Source organism: Thermobia domestica, chromosome 4 (assembly GCF_964235325.1).
Source record: "Thermobia domestica chromosome 4, izTheDome1.hap1.1, whole genome shotgun sequence".
Classification (NCBI taxonomy): Eukaryota; Metazoa; Arthropoda; class Insecta; order Zygentoma; family Lepismatidae; genus Thermobia; species Thermobia domestica.
Window position 1 is genome coordinate 2,813,561 of NC_137457.1, and position 14,222 is coordinate 2,827,782.

Genomic DNA, 14,222 nt, shown 5'->3' on the forward strand with positions numbered 1-14,222 from the left:
AATCGCATTTCTAACATACCAAATTCTCAGTAGGTGCGAATTTAATGACATACAAAGAGTGAAAAAGTGGATAACTGGACCGACACGCGATCTCGAGATCTTCGGCGTACCGTACGATGTGTTAACCACTACACGATCCAGTCCGTCTCCTAGAACAGTCACCTTCACACTCTTGAAGGTGGTGCTCTTTACTTAGACCACATGGCTTGTATCACAACCTAGCTGTTGTCCTTGGTCAATCCAGTATGCATATTCAGAATACTCTGGAGGTTGTATTATTATCAGTGTTGGCTGGTTTAAACCAAGGTGGTTTAAACCAAAAAACGAAAAATGTTTGTAAAAGTGTAATTATTCGTAAAATCTTGATGAACACAAATTTGTGGGTTATCACGTTTCACTCCCATATATTATTCGTACTATATTCAGACCTAAATTCCCCATTCTTTACTCAAAGAGATTATATTACAAAAGCAACCTTTTTTATGTAACTTTATGGATGTTTCTTTTGTGATTTTTTTATAGTTTGTTATTATTGTTATGGAACCAAAGGAAAATTCTAAACATTGTTTCGTTTTAATAATGTTTACTATTGATAAAATACATCGAAATGCCGTACTTTTTTGGGGAGGGGGTCATACAAACCCCACGAGAGGCAATTCTTAAAAAAAAAAAAAAACAAGAATCTTTGGTAACTATTTATGTATAAATGGGTCAGAGCCAAAGCACATCTTTTTGTCCTTCTGTCCTAATGACTTGACGATTATATTAACAGATATGTAAAGATCAGTCAACGTATTTTAATCAGGAGTCCTTCGTGAGTGAGTCGGCAGACGTATCGCATTTGTGGCCAATTAGTCCCGGTTGTTAGTTCAAATGGAGGATGTAAGCTGAGAACAATGGAGGATGTTTGGATTCCGCTTTAAGCTTATGTGACCCCTTCCAGCATAACCCAGTTGTTGCATACTAACACCAAGGCGAAACAAGCTTATTTCTGTCCATATGTGATATAAATACATAGAGCAAATAATTTAAACCAAAAAAATCTGGTTTTTTGTTTTTCTCAATAAAAGCTATGGTTTTTGCCAACCCTGATTATTATATATTGATGAAAGAAGGAAACAACCGGATATTCTTAACACAGCAAATCCTCTGTAGGTACGTATTCAATAATATACAAAGCCATGTGGTCTAAGTAAGAAGCACCGACTTCAAGAGTGAGAGGGTGTATGGGTGCCTTCCATTTCAACTCAGGCAAAAAAAAAAAAAAAAAAATAAATAAATAAATAAATAAAATAATAAAATAAATATAATAAAATTGTACCATCACCATCTCAGATATTGTTAAAGCGTATTTTGTAGCAACTAGACATGTTTTTAAGAGACCCATATTTTTTTGTTTTGTCGAAAAAAAATTTTCCTGCCAAGCAATGGGCCATCAAAGACGCGGAGTACAATTTATGAATTGTAGTAAATATGGAAGATGGTCAACTTCGGAGCCCCACCATTCAGCTATGGAGACAGGTAGAGTTATAATTCTTTTAGTGGTAGGTACATATTGATATAAACTATATTTTATTATAGTTTGGTTTGCGCATGCGTATCTTTTGGAACATAAATTAACAAATGAACGTCAGTTTATCTGAAAAGTCGAAGTTTGCGAATTTTTTTTCTTTGGTGCACTTCCAGTTCGAATTTTAAAATTGTTTTCGCGGTTGGTAAGACCTAGTTACCCGTTTCCCGAAAAAAAATAATGTATTGCTTTGTGTGCAACCGTTTCGTGGCAAAAAAATTCGAGAAATTGACAAATTTTCAAAAATCGCAATTTTCTCGAAAACACCATATTTTAAAATTCTGAAATTCTGTCGGTTCAACTTTACATGAATAATAACCACACCAAATACCATTCTCGACCAATGCTTCATGAATTAACTACAGCCTTTTGAAGTAGCAAAGTTTCGTTAACTTTGATGTCACAGTTAGCAATACTGGAAACAATAAAAGTGCAACAATTTGATGATGTTTGTGGTTCACATTCATTAAATGAAAAATAACAGTTTTTCCTGACTGCTTTTATCATTTTGAGCAAAAGGGCTCTCTGAAATTGTAAAATGAGCCTCCCCCTACTCCTCCGTTTTCTTAAACCGAAGTAATCTGAGGTGGAGATTACGATTACGATACTCAAATTTTAAGTTCACTTACTTAAAATGGTCTTCGGAAACAAAATTACTTTTTTTTTTTTTTTCACTTGAAGCAATCATTCGCTTGCTTTGTGTCTTCTTCGCTAACAGCATGTAACCGTGCAGATGCTCCAATAGGTGTTGGTGCACTCACAACTCGTAGCACATTCTCGATAGTCTCAAAACACTTATTTTCACTTCTCTTATGCTCTTCTGGAAACCTGTACCTTGTTCAAGGTCCATATGGAAGCATAAGCAGTACTTCACGTAATTCATGATTTATTAATAATATTTCTGCTACGCACCACTGGTTACCATACATATATGTATGTAACAAAAGTTCCTTTTTGCAGACTTCTTAAATCTACACTTTGAATTGCAGAAGCTCGGTTTTGGGGGAAGCATGAAGTTAGTTCATGGTGAGCCGTTACTGCCATAAAAACTTCGCCATTTTCCAAAAGCGACTTCGTTGAATAGCAGTTACCGATCGCACACTTTTCCACTCTTATATTTTTTCTCTCTCTCTCTCTCTCTCTCTCTCTCAAATTGTCGAATTTAGTTCCTGGCAACAAAATAAGAGTAATACCCGGAGTTTGTACTTGCAATATACTCACGAATTATTCTGCAGTTTTAATACTGTGTGTCTGTTTTTGCTTAAGGTTATGCCGCGTTGCCATATTCTTTACACCCCCCCTCCCCCCAATACCGTCGCAAACCTTTCCATGGTTGGTTTCACTGAAAATCCACTGCTTTATCGGACCTGTCTGCATCTCGGACATCTGAAAGCCATTTTTAAAGTGGGATGCAGCACCATCAGAAATTACTGACACGGTTTAAGAAATTGTAGACACTTATTTTCACGTATTCGAACCTTTTTCTATAACCTATATTTTCGCTTTTCTTTGAGTATTTTTAGAATCTTGTCTATGGCTATAAATACATGAGCCGAATCGTGTGTTTTGGTGTCGCTTATTACAACAAAACTGTCAGTTGTTTCATAATAATATATAACTGTCGTAAAGATCGAAATTTGGTCGTTTTCCGACGATAACTCTGAATTTCACTTTGCAGAATATCAGTCCAGTTTTGAGCGAAGTCCACATGAAGTAAAATAGAATTTGTATCTTGAAATTTTATACGATGCTTTTCGGTAGCATTTCTCTTTGGATTTTCTTGATGTAGTCATGAATTACAATTCTTATAGTTAAACCAACAACGTACGATACGAAAGTGGCACAGATTTTTAACGAGATCATTGTTTTTCCATATGACATACGTAACACTTTCATTTTCATCAGGATCAATAATTAAAGACTCCACACTTTTTTCTTCCACTCCAGGACATTCGCCACATTCTTGAAGAAGACAACTGTCATTTTCTACGGATCATACTACTAAGGAAAATAGGTCAGTCATGACACTTCAATACGGGCTGCAGTTTTGATTTGTTGCAACGCAGTACCAGCTAACTTCAAATTTGCACAATACACACAAACACACACACTTCCTTCGTAGGTTACGGACCCACTTTGATCGAATACTATAAAATTTCGAGTACCCATTCTTATTCTGAGATTGTTCTATTTAAAAAGTCCGTAAATTCCTTTGATGGAACGCGTAAGAAAACGTTTCGATTTTTTAACATTTTGTCTATTTTCGATCACTGTAATGACATCGCACTTATTGGGACTTTGTCTGGAGCATTCCAAATCATCACTGAGGTAATAATTCAGGCGTTTTATAGATCATCAGAATTTATTGGTTGGCCGTTTCAAGTCAACTTAAAATTTGTGTATTTGGTAATCGTAATCTCCACCTCCGATTACTTCGGTTTAAGAAAACGGAGGAGTAGGGGAAGGCTCATTTTACAATTTCAGAGAGCCTTTTTGCTCAAAATGATAAAAAGCAGTCAGAAAAAACTTTTATTCTTCATTTAATGAATGTGAACCACAAACATCATCAAATTGTTGCACTTTTATTGTCTCCAGTGTTGTCAATTGTGACATCAAAGTTAACGAAACTTCGCTAACTTCAAAAAGGCTGTAGTTAATTCATGAAGCATTGGTCGAGAATAGTATTTGATGTGTTTTTATTCATGTAAAGTTGAACCATGTGACAAAATTTTAGAATTTTAAAATGTGGTGTTTTCGAGAAAATGGCGCCCAAAATGGCGATTTTTGAAAATCTGACAATTTCTCGAATTTTTTGCGACGAAACGGTTGCACACAGAAGCAATACATTTTTTTTTTTTTCGGGAAGCCGGTAACTAGGTCTTACCAATCGTGAAAACAGAATTTTAAAATTCGAACCAGAAGTGCTCCAAAAAAATTCACAAACTTCGACTTTTCAGATAAACTGACGTTCATTTGTTACTTTATGTACAAAAAGATACGTGTGCGCAAACCAAACTATAATAAAATATAGTTTATTTATATCCCTATGTACACTCATGTCCAAAATGCTTGTTGCATATCTATAACTGTCTTTTTGTAAGAATTTAATTTGATAATGATTTTGCAGGGTACTTTTAATACTGATACTATGTGTATAATCGGGAAATGTGCATTTGTGGTAAATTTCATAGGAAAAGAATTATAAATACGAAATTTAGAATGAGTAAAACAAAATGTTGCTAAATGGACAAAAAAGTTTTATTTTCATTTTATTCTTATTTACTGCTGTTTGGACATGAAATTTGCCACATACATGTCTTTGCCGATTATACGCATACTAATATTATAAGAAATACCGGGCGAATTCGTTATCAAATTATATCCCTACAACAATATAGACATGAGGCAGTAATTTAGGACATGAGTGTACATAACCACAACAAGAATTGTAACTCTACCTGTCTCCATAGCTGAATGGTGGGGCTCCGAAGTTGACCATTTTCCATATTTACTACAATTCATAAATTTTACTCCTCGTCTTTGATGGCCCATTACTTGGCGGGGAATTTTTTGTCAAAACAAACAAAAAAAAAAAAAAAATGGGTCTCTTAAAAACATGTCTAGTTGCTATTAAAAAAATCAACAATACCTGAGATGCTGATGGTATATGCTCTGCCTGAATTGATATGGAAGGCACCTATGGCTGTTCTGGGAAGCGGACTGAATAGTGTTGTAATTAAGGCATTGCACGGTATGCCAAAGATCCCAGGTTCGAGTTCTGGTCCAGTCATTCACTTTTTACACTCTTTGTGTATCATATTGCTAGAGTCTTTAGTTGTTAATGTTCATTCTTCGTCGCTTTCGTACCAGCACATAAATAATACATATCTGATGTTTCTTCTTGTTCGTTTGACTTCTCCGAGTTCTTCCTTTCTAACAATGTTTCCTCTTCCTCACTAATTTTGGTTTCCACGATATTTTAATAGGCAAACATTCTGCTTTTTCTTTGACGAGCTTTCCCAAATCTCTCCTTGAGCGTTTCCATTTCTTTCTGCAGCTGCTCGATCTTCTTTCCACTTACAAGATTATTATGTACGATTTTCTCGTTCAGTCTATTGACTTGACGCTGGAACCCGAATATATTCACTTCCAATTTAATTTGCATCTCTTGCGTTTCTTCCTTTATTCCAGCACGAACCTCCTGGATTTCCTCTTTTATTCGAGAGCTAATTTCCTCGATTTCTTCTCTTAGCTTGATGTCAAATCCTTTCATTGACCTCAGTATCTTGTCCAGTTCGAAATCTTTTCCAGAATTCTGGTCTCCTTTCGTACATTCAGCACATTTCCATGGAGTATCGGACTATGAATAATGCTACTGCTCCACTCAATCGTATCTAAATACTTGAAATGATAGTACTTGTGATAAACATTACAACACATAGACAATCCACAAACTATCATCGCAGAAAAGATCTTTAGCACTCGTGTCCGACATTTTTCACAATAAACTTAGCCACGTAATTCTCACAACACCCATTTTCTTTAATGCACTATAAATTATGGCAATAGTTTACTTCTAAACAATTCACCCTTCTAAATAATATCACCCGAACGAACACTTACTTATATGGTCACATCGAGATCACCAGCTGTGCATTGTCCCATGCTTTCTGGTTTTATCGAAAGGCTATGATAATGTCTTCGTAAATGTGACTCCACAACAAAAAATATCTATATATTCACTCTCTCCTTCGACTGTGTGCTTTGGCAAAAGTCCGCGTGAACGGATTGATCTGTTGTAATTCCTAGAATAAGTTTAATGATTGTATTTTGTTCTTATTAAGTACACTAATTGCTTTAATCACACGAGCGTCCTACTTGCTACATACCTCTCCGACTGCTTCGTCGGATTATGTTCTTAACTTACAGTGTATGCAACTGAAATACAATATCCAATTCAGTTACCTCTTTATTTTATTTATTTACTTTTAGCAATTTTCACAAATCTTAAAAACACTGTGAAGAAAAATGATTTTTATTTGAAAGCTAAAATTATTGAGTTTGAAGGTAATAATAAAAACAAAACAATTTGGAACATGTCTAAAGAGATCAACAGATTTAAGAAAGGCTATCTACCTCGTGCATATATATTAACACTTGCCCAACGGAGATCGGGTCATTTTTGACCCACAAATGTTTTATTTTTAACTTTTTTCCTATTTCTTCTTCCTTTTTTCGGTCATCGGCCTAGGTATGCTTGTTTTAACCTACGAGCCATGCAGTAAAACTTCTATTATCCTACTATTCTTTATTTGTTAACCACAAATAAACAATTCTTTTGGTCTTGAATGACCCAGTCTTCGAGGTTTACGTGAAGGATATTTCATTTGTCTTGTGTGCCTCACACCGTCCGATTTGTTGCCATTTTACTCACTCAGTATGATCGCTTCTACTATTTCCTCATTCCCTTAGCATGCTCCAACATATCAGCAGTGTTGCCAGGTGGCAAGAATCCAACAAAACAGCAAATTCATATCAATGGCGAGAATGCGGGATATTTTCTTCCAAATATATAGGATATGAGATAATTTTCTTCAAAATATGTACCAATAGAAACACATGGTAATATATATGCATATCTGGGTGTGTTTGTGTGCGTTATATATTTGCGGAAAACATTGAATCATATTGAAAAGTGTCATGTCTACGGACGGGAAATTTTCCTTCACGACCTGACAACAGTGCCTGTCAGAGTAAATATCAAACATTGTAGTCCAATTTCACTCGTACAGAAGAAGAATGTAAATAAACTGTGCGCGTCTGTTCTCTGCGGTAATAATGTCCGAGCAAAAGTTTTTGAAAACTTCAGATGAGATATTTCGTGAACTGATTACACATCAAGAAGAAAATGCTGAAGCTATCATAGTCTGGATTCTGGCTGCCATCCCCCCCCCCCCATTTTTACCTTCTAAATCCGCCACTGAAGACCAATATGCTCATCACTAATATCAAGCTTTAAATTAGGTGGAAATCTAGTAATAATACTATGTTCTCCTTAAAAAATAATTAAAATATTGATGGATCAAAAATAACCCTATGTTCGTCGGATACGTTATTTCTAGTGGGCGAGTGTTAAAGAAAGCAGACCTCACTATTCCCACGGAGACGAATATTATTTTGAATAAATGAAAAGATTTCTTTGATAATTTGCTGGACACGCAGCCAAAAGATAAATGTACGTGGTGAAAGTGAAATGTATACTGCAGATCCATGTATTCCAGAGCCTAACCGAACCGAAATATAAGTTGTTATAAAGAAGTTAAAGAAACACAAATCTCCGGGTGTACACGAAATTCCTGGTGAGTTAATTATAGCCGAAGGGAAAAAATTGTGGAAAGAGATACACTCATTCTCGTCATCTGGAACAAAAAAGAATTACCATAAGAGTGGAAAGAATCAATCATTTCTCCAATTCTCAATAAAGGCGACAAAACTAATTATAAAAATTATCAAGGCATCTGTGCTGTCAACATTTTATTAAATCCTTTCAAACATTCTGTTAGCAAGATTGACCCCATATGCAGATGAAGTGTTGAAGATTATCAGTGCAGATTTAGGCAAATTCGATTAACTACCGAACAGATATTTATCATTCATCAAATACTCGAAAATAAATGGGAGCTCCCTCGTGGCTAAGCGGTTAGCGTACGCAGCTTTGGTGTGGGAGACCCGGGTTCGATTCCTGGCGGGAGCTCATGTGGTTCGGATTCCACGTTAATCAGTAGGTCCACGTCTCATATAGCCTCGCTGCTGAAAGGGACGCTAAACTAAAATCAACTTGACTCAACTCGAAAATAAATGGGAATAGAATTCTGCAGTACTATTTATTGATTCAGAAAGGCCTACGACTCTGTTAGGAGGTAAACATTGGTACAAAATTCTTACCGAATTCGGAATATCGAGAAAAGCTAGCTAGATTAATTAAGATGTATTTAAGTGAATCCCAGAATAAAACCCGAGTAAGAAAAACTTGTCCTAAAGCTTTCACGAAATGAGCTGAAACAGGGAGATGCGTCGTCTTCGTTATTATTTAGTTTTGTCCTAGAATATGCTATAAGAAAAATCAAAGATGACAAGGGCCTACAGCTCAATGCCACTCACCAGGTTATGACTTATGCTTATGTAAATCTGATAAGTGATGATATGAGGACAATAGAAAGAAATGCAGAGAAATCTAAATACGTGGAAGTTCACCGTGACCGTAATACAGCTACGTTAAAAGACCAATAAAAATTTAGGCAAAGTAATTACATTCAAATATCTGGAACCAGCATTAACAGACCAAAACCGTATCCTGGAGAAATAAAATATCGACTGAAAGCAGGAAATTCGTGTTATTAGTCAGTCTTAAATCTTTTCTCTTCCCGAATTCTGTCGAAGAATTTAAAATTTAAAATATATAAAACGATAATAATTCTTGTTGTTCTGTATGGTTGCAAAACATAGTCACGTACTTTGAGGGAAGAATGCAGTCTAAAAGTATTTGAAAATAAAATCTGAGGCGAATATTTGGAACCAAGAAGAACGGGAATGGAGAATGCTAGAAGCTTCATAACGAAAGACTGATAATTTATACTATTTAGCTAACATTGTTAAGGTTATTAAGTCTAGGATGCTCAGATGGGTAGGTCATGTACCCAGAATGAAGGAAAGTACAAACTTTTTCATAGGCTCAGATGGGAGGACAATATTAAGATGGATTTCACAGTAATAAGAATACAAAGTAAAAGCTGAATCCGGTTGGCTAAGGACAAAACTCAGTGGAAAGCTTTTATGAATGCGGCATTAATCCTCCGGATTCCATAGGCTATGCAAAGAGAGTTATATAGTGTATGAAGAATAAATTTGTCACGCTTGTTTCGACCGTATTTATCTTAGTTTCTTGGGTGGAGACAGCTACTCAATATGACGAATTAACAGCTTTAGTTTTTCATTTACACCGACGAAGTCGAACACTGCTGACGAAATTGACTGAAGTTTTCCACGAGGATTTTTATGATGCTTCACGTTAGTTTTTTTTTTTTTTTAATTAATGCCTACATTACATAACACCTGTGACTATTAACTTATGTATTATATATGAAAAATGAAATTTAGTGATATACAAAGAGTGAATATGGTTGAATCTGCACTTATAAAGGAATTATTGTGATATAAAATTTTTATTTCGTCAATTTATTATATATATAATTCAACCGTCAGAGGTATTGTGTAATGTAGACATTGGGTTGTCTATGCACAAAAGTAGTTGTAGCTCATTTTGTCAGTGGGCCAGTACTGACTTTAAGAGTGATAGGAAGTATGATTGTTTAAGGAGTGTATAGTGCTTAAAACAACGGAAACCTGTGTTCGATTCACAATCCAGTCGTGACGTTTTTCCACTCTGCATATTGTAATGTACCACGTGTTAGTGTTTGTAAACAATGACACCTGCTCTTGTTTCTAAACATCAACCAAATATATGTATGTTGGAGTACTACACCTCACGTGGGATTACTACAAGAAGCAGAACGACGAACCACTAGCGCCACCTACAAGTCACATGACAACATGTAAGCAGCAGCGCCACCGCTGCCAGGAGCGCCTTTATATTGGAGAACATTCAGCGGATAGGCACCAGTCTTCGATTGGTCTCCCTCTTCTTGCTTCCATGGAGCACTAGGAGAATCCAGCCTCTAAGCCTCTAGACTGTTTCGGTAGAGATGTACCGATATATCGGTATCGATGATATCGGCTAGTTTTAGGAGTATCAGTATCGGCAAATGGACACCGATATTTACCGATACATTTCCGAACTATTTTCAATTCATTTGATATTAACACTGACTCTTATATTTCATTGGTTTCTTTTAGACGTAAAGTTGATCTAAATTATTATCAATTGTACAATCGTTGTCTTTATGCATGTGTACGCCTTTGATTTGCACTACTCGTACTCAATTAGTCCCTCCATGCCAAATAGTGGTGAAGAAAAGCCAAAGGTCCTCAGTCAGGATAGCAGGCTCAAGAAATGATGATTCTCTATCGTGGTGAAAACGACATGCAATAAATATTTTCCTTTAGTTGTACTACTTGTGAAGAAATATTTCAGTGCTCCCCCATCGTCAGTTGAAAGTGAATGTTTCTTTAGTATGGTGGACATATATACGATAATTTAAGAAGTAGAATGAACCCTAAAACAGCTGAAACACTTATGTTTCTTCATTGTGATTTGCGTTTACTGAATTTTAACTACTAGAAAATAGAGTTAGTGTAACAAGTGATGTCGCAAATTACTAAATTGTGTTCAAATATTTCGAAACTACTACAAATGAATGGAGCTTTTGAAATAAACTTTTTTTGGTTTGTATTTTCACTAACATTTTACAAAATTTGAATAGAATATAGAATGTATTTCTTGTTATTTTTTTATGTTACTTCTTCAAAGTCATACAATTACAATCAAACGGCTTCTAACACTTTCATGTACAAAAAATATAATTTTATAATAACATTAATTTAAGAATTGAAACAAAGTTTTTGTCAGGTTTTTCGTATATCATTTTTCTAATGATATAGTTTTTGTGCGAGACATGTGTTACAGATTTCCTTGATGTGATGAACAATCCTTTTGTAGAAACTATGAATTCCAAAAAGCTAACTGGAAGTTGAGAATGAGTTCATAACAATGCATATAACTGTTGAAAATATCTTATAGAAAATTTTCATTGGTTAAAAACAATTAGTTCTAAAGTTAATAAATAGTTTTAGCATTTTCAAGTTCGCTTAAATAACCCTCTTATTTTTTTTGTATACACAGCAACACCTGGTTTTGCACGCATAATTTTGTAAATAATTAAAATTTGTAACGGTAGTATCTGCTTGCATTATAGAGACTATTAAATAGAGTATGTAATAGAGACTTGTAAATACACTGTAACTATCAAAGTAGATTATCACTTTAAATATCAATCACTGACTCTCAGAATTAAGTTTACACTAAGTAAGTATTTGCTACTTTTTACTTCATTTTATGTGAGCTGTATTAAATTTAGAGGAAATATATTTTTTGGGTGGAACCTAATATGAAATTCTGCTTTTTGTCTTTGAATGTCAAATTTTGGCCTCATATCTAATATACGCTATTACAGTGTTGATCATTGCATTATTCTGAAAATTCCTGATGATATATGAGAAATGTGTCGAAAAGTATCGGTATCGGCAGTATCGGCCTCTTCAATATCGGTATCGGGTATCGGTACATCTCTGTGCTTCGATACTCCTTTCCTCCTGGCTTAGCCTGCTTCGGGGCTCTGTCAGGATCCCAACCTCAGTTTCTTAGCCTTCTTCCGGGCTCTGTGACTCTTTAACTCTTAATCCCCTCACTGAGTGCCTGAAGCATTAGGGTTTCCTACACCACTCTACCTAGCTTGCCCGGAGCTCTCTAGAGATCCTGCCCTAGGCCGCACAGTTTTGGGCTACCTAATTTCTATCTCTCAATAGAGAAAATTGTATTAAAGTATTTCTGTGAATACTGTTGTTATTAAAGGATTTTTTGTAATAAATCTTGTAATGGGAAACGATTCCGGACTCATGATTTATTCAACCTAGCTCTATCTATTCCTGCATCAGCAGAACTTCTACAATATTAAAAAAAAAAAAAAAAAAGAAAAATGTTTTTGTGGACCACTGCCTGTGTGTTAAGGTAGGTAAAGAATCTGAAGTTTTTGAAATGACTACGATTTTACGTTTTTACATTACAGTTATTTACACTGAGGAACATCCTGGTACAGTAGTGATGTAGTGTAAGAACGCTCATCTCCCCAAAAACATAATGTGCGTGCGTTTTCTTGGGATTCTTCCGTTTCCTCCCACTTTCATCATCTCACCGTTATCATTCATCCCATCATCACCGTCTTCCTTAGCTTTGGTACATAAACGTGAGACTTCAAATTTAAAAAAAAAAAAAAAAAAAAAGATTTCCATGTTTTCTTCGCGGAGAAATATGTTAACGTAGTGGCAAGGCGTTCACCTCTGATACGTGGTGTTCCTGGTTTGATGCCAGGCCATAAGAGTTTATGAAATGAAATATTTCAGTCTAACGTCCCACGATTATGCCCTGTAGGTTAAGGGAGATGATGATTAAAGCATGTGAATGAGTGGAACGAGAAACTGGGAGGAAACGGGAGTACCCCGAAAAAACCCACGGGCACGATGTTATCCACCACAGACTTCCATGTGAGTTTCTAATGGGCACCATCATATCCGTAGATTTTCTTGGTTCTCTCTTCTTTCGTCCATAAATTCTTACATAATTACTCACATTAAATCATGCGTCTTCGTTAGCCTGCAATATATATAAACATGGAACTTAAGACAAAACAAGAAAGTTTTTTCACGCTCGCCTGCAATGTTGACATACCGTATTGTTTTTTTAGAAGAAAAAAAGAAAGTTACTATTATGAAATCGATTATGAATCGTTACTATTGCATTATTTATTTCGTCCTTTTTTCATACATTTAACACTGTATTACAATGCATATGATGGCATATGCTGATGATGTAAATTTAATAGGGGATGATAGGAGAACAGTAGAAATAAATGCAGAGATCTTATTAAACGCTTGCAGGGACATGGGTTTAGAAGTAAATGCAGAGAAAACTAAATACATGGAAGTGCGTCGGGACCGTAATACGGCAAATTGTGGAGGCGTTAAAATATTAAATAATGCTTTTGATAAAGTGGATACTTTCAAATATTTAGGATCAATATTAACAGACGAAAATCATATTCACGAAGAAATTAAATGTCGACTAAAAGCAGGGAATTCGTGTTACTATTCGGTTCAAAAATCTCTTGTCGTCGCGAATTCTGTCGAGGAATTTGAAGCTTAAAATATATAAAACGATAATCATGCCTGTTGTTCTGTATGGTTGTGAAACATGGTCGCTTACTCTGAGGGAAGAACATAGACTAAAAGTATTTGAGAACAGGATCCTGAGAAGAATATTCGGACCCAAGAGGAACGAGAATGGGGAATGGCGGAAACTTCATAACGAGGAACTACATAATTTATACGGTTTACCCAACATTGTTAGGGTCGTCAAGTCTAGGAGGCTTAGGTGGGCAGGTCATGTAGCTAGAACGGAAGAAAGTAGGAACGCTTTCAAAGTCTTGACTGGTAGACCCATAGGAAAACGACCATTAGGAAGACCTAGGCGCAGATGGGAGGACAATATTAAGATGGATCTCGCAGAGATACGAATACAAAGTAGAAACTGGATGCAAGTAGCTAAGGATAGAAGTCAGTGGAGAGCTTTTGTGAACGCGGCACTGAACCTCCGGGTTCCATAGGCCATAGAGTTAGTTAGTTAGTTAGTTAGTTAGTTATTACAATGCATATGAAATATACACGTCATTTATATATAAACACAAAAGTGAAAAGAACAATAATAATAAAAATTACACACACTAGGTTAATAATTATATCTTACATCTTATTATACATTACGTTTTACATGATAGAGTTAGAGTCAGTAATTATAACTTGCAGTGTATTTAGAAATCCTTGAACAAGTAATGACATTGGTTTACTGTAGATCATTTTTTTT

The 14,222-nt window shown here is 35.5% G+C and overlaps 1 protein-coding gene across 1 annotated transcript in view; it reads left to right on the forward strand.

Moving 5' to 3' along the window:
* The window catches only part of LOC145683661 (uncharacterized), a 77,193-nt gene that overhangs the window by 12,931 nt on the left and 50,040 nt on the right, over positions 1 to 14,222 (forward strand). The window lies entirely within an intron of this gene.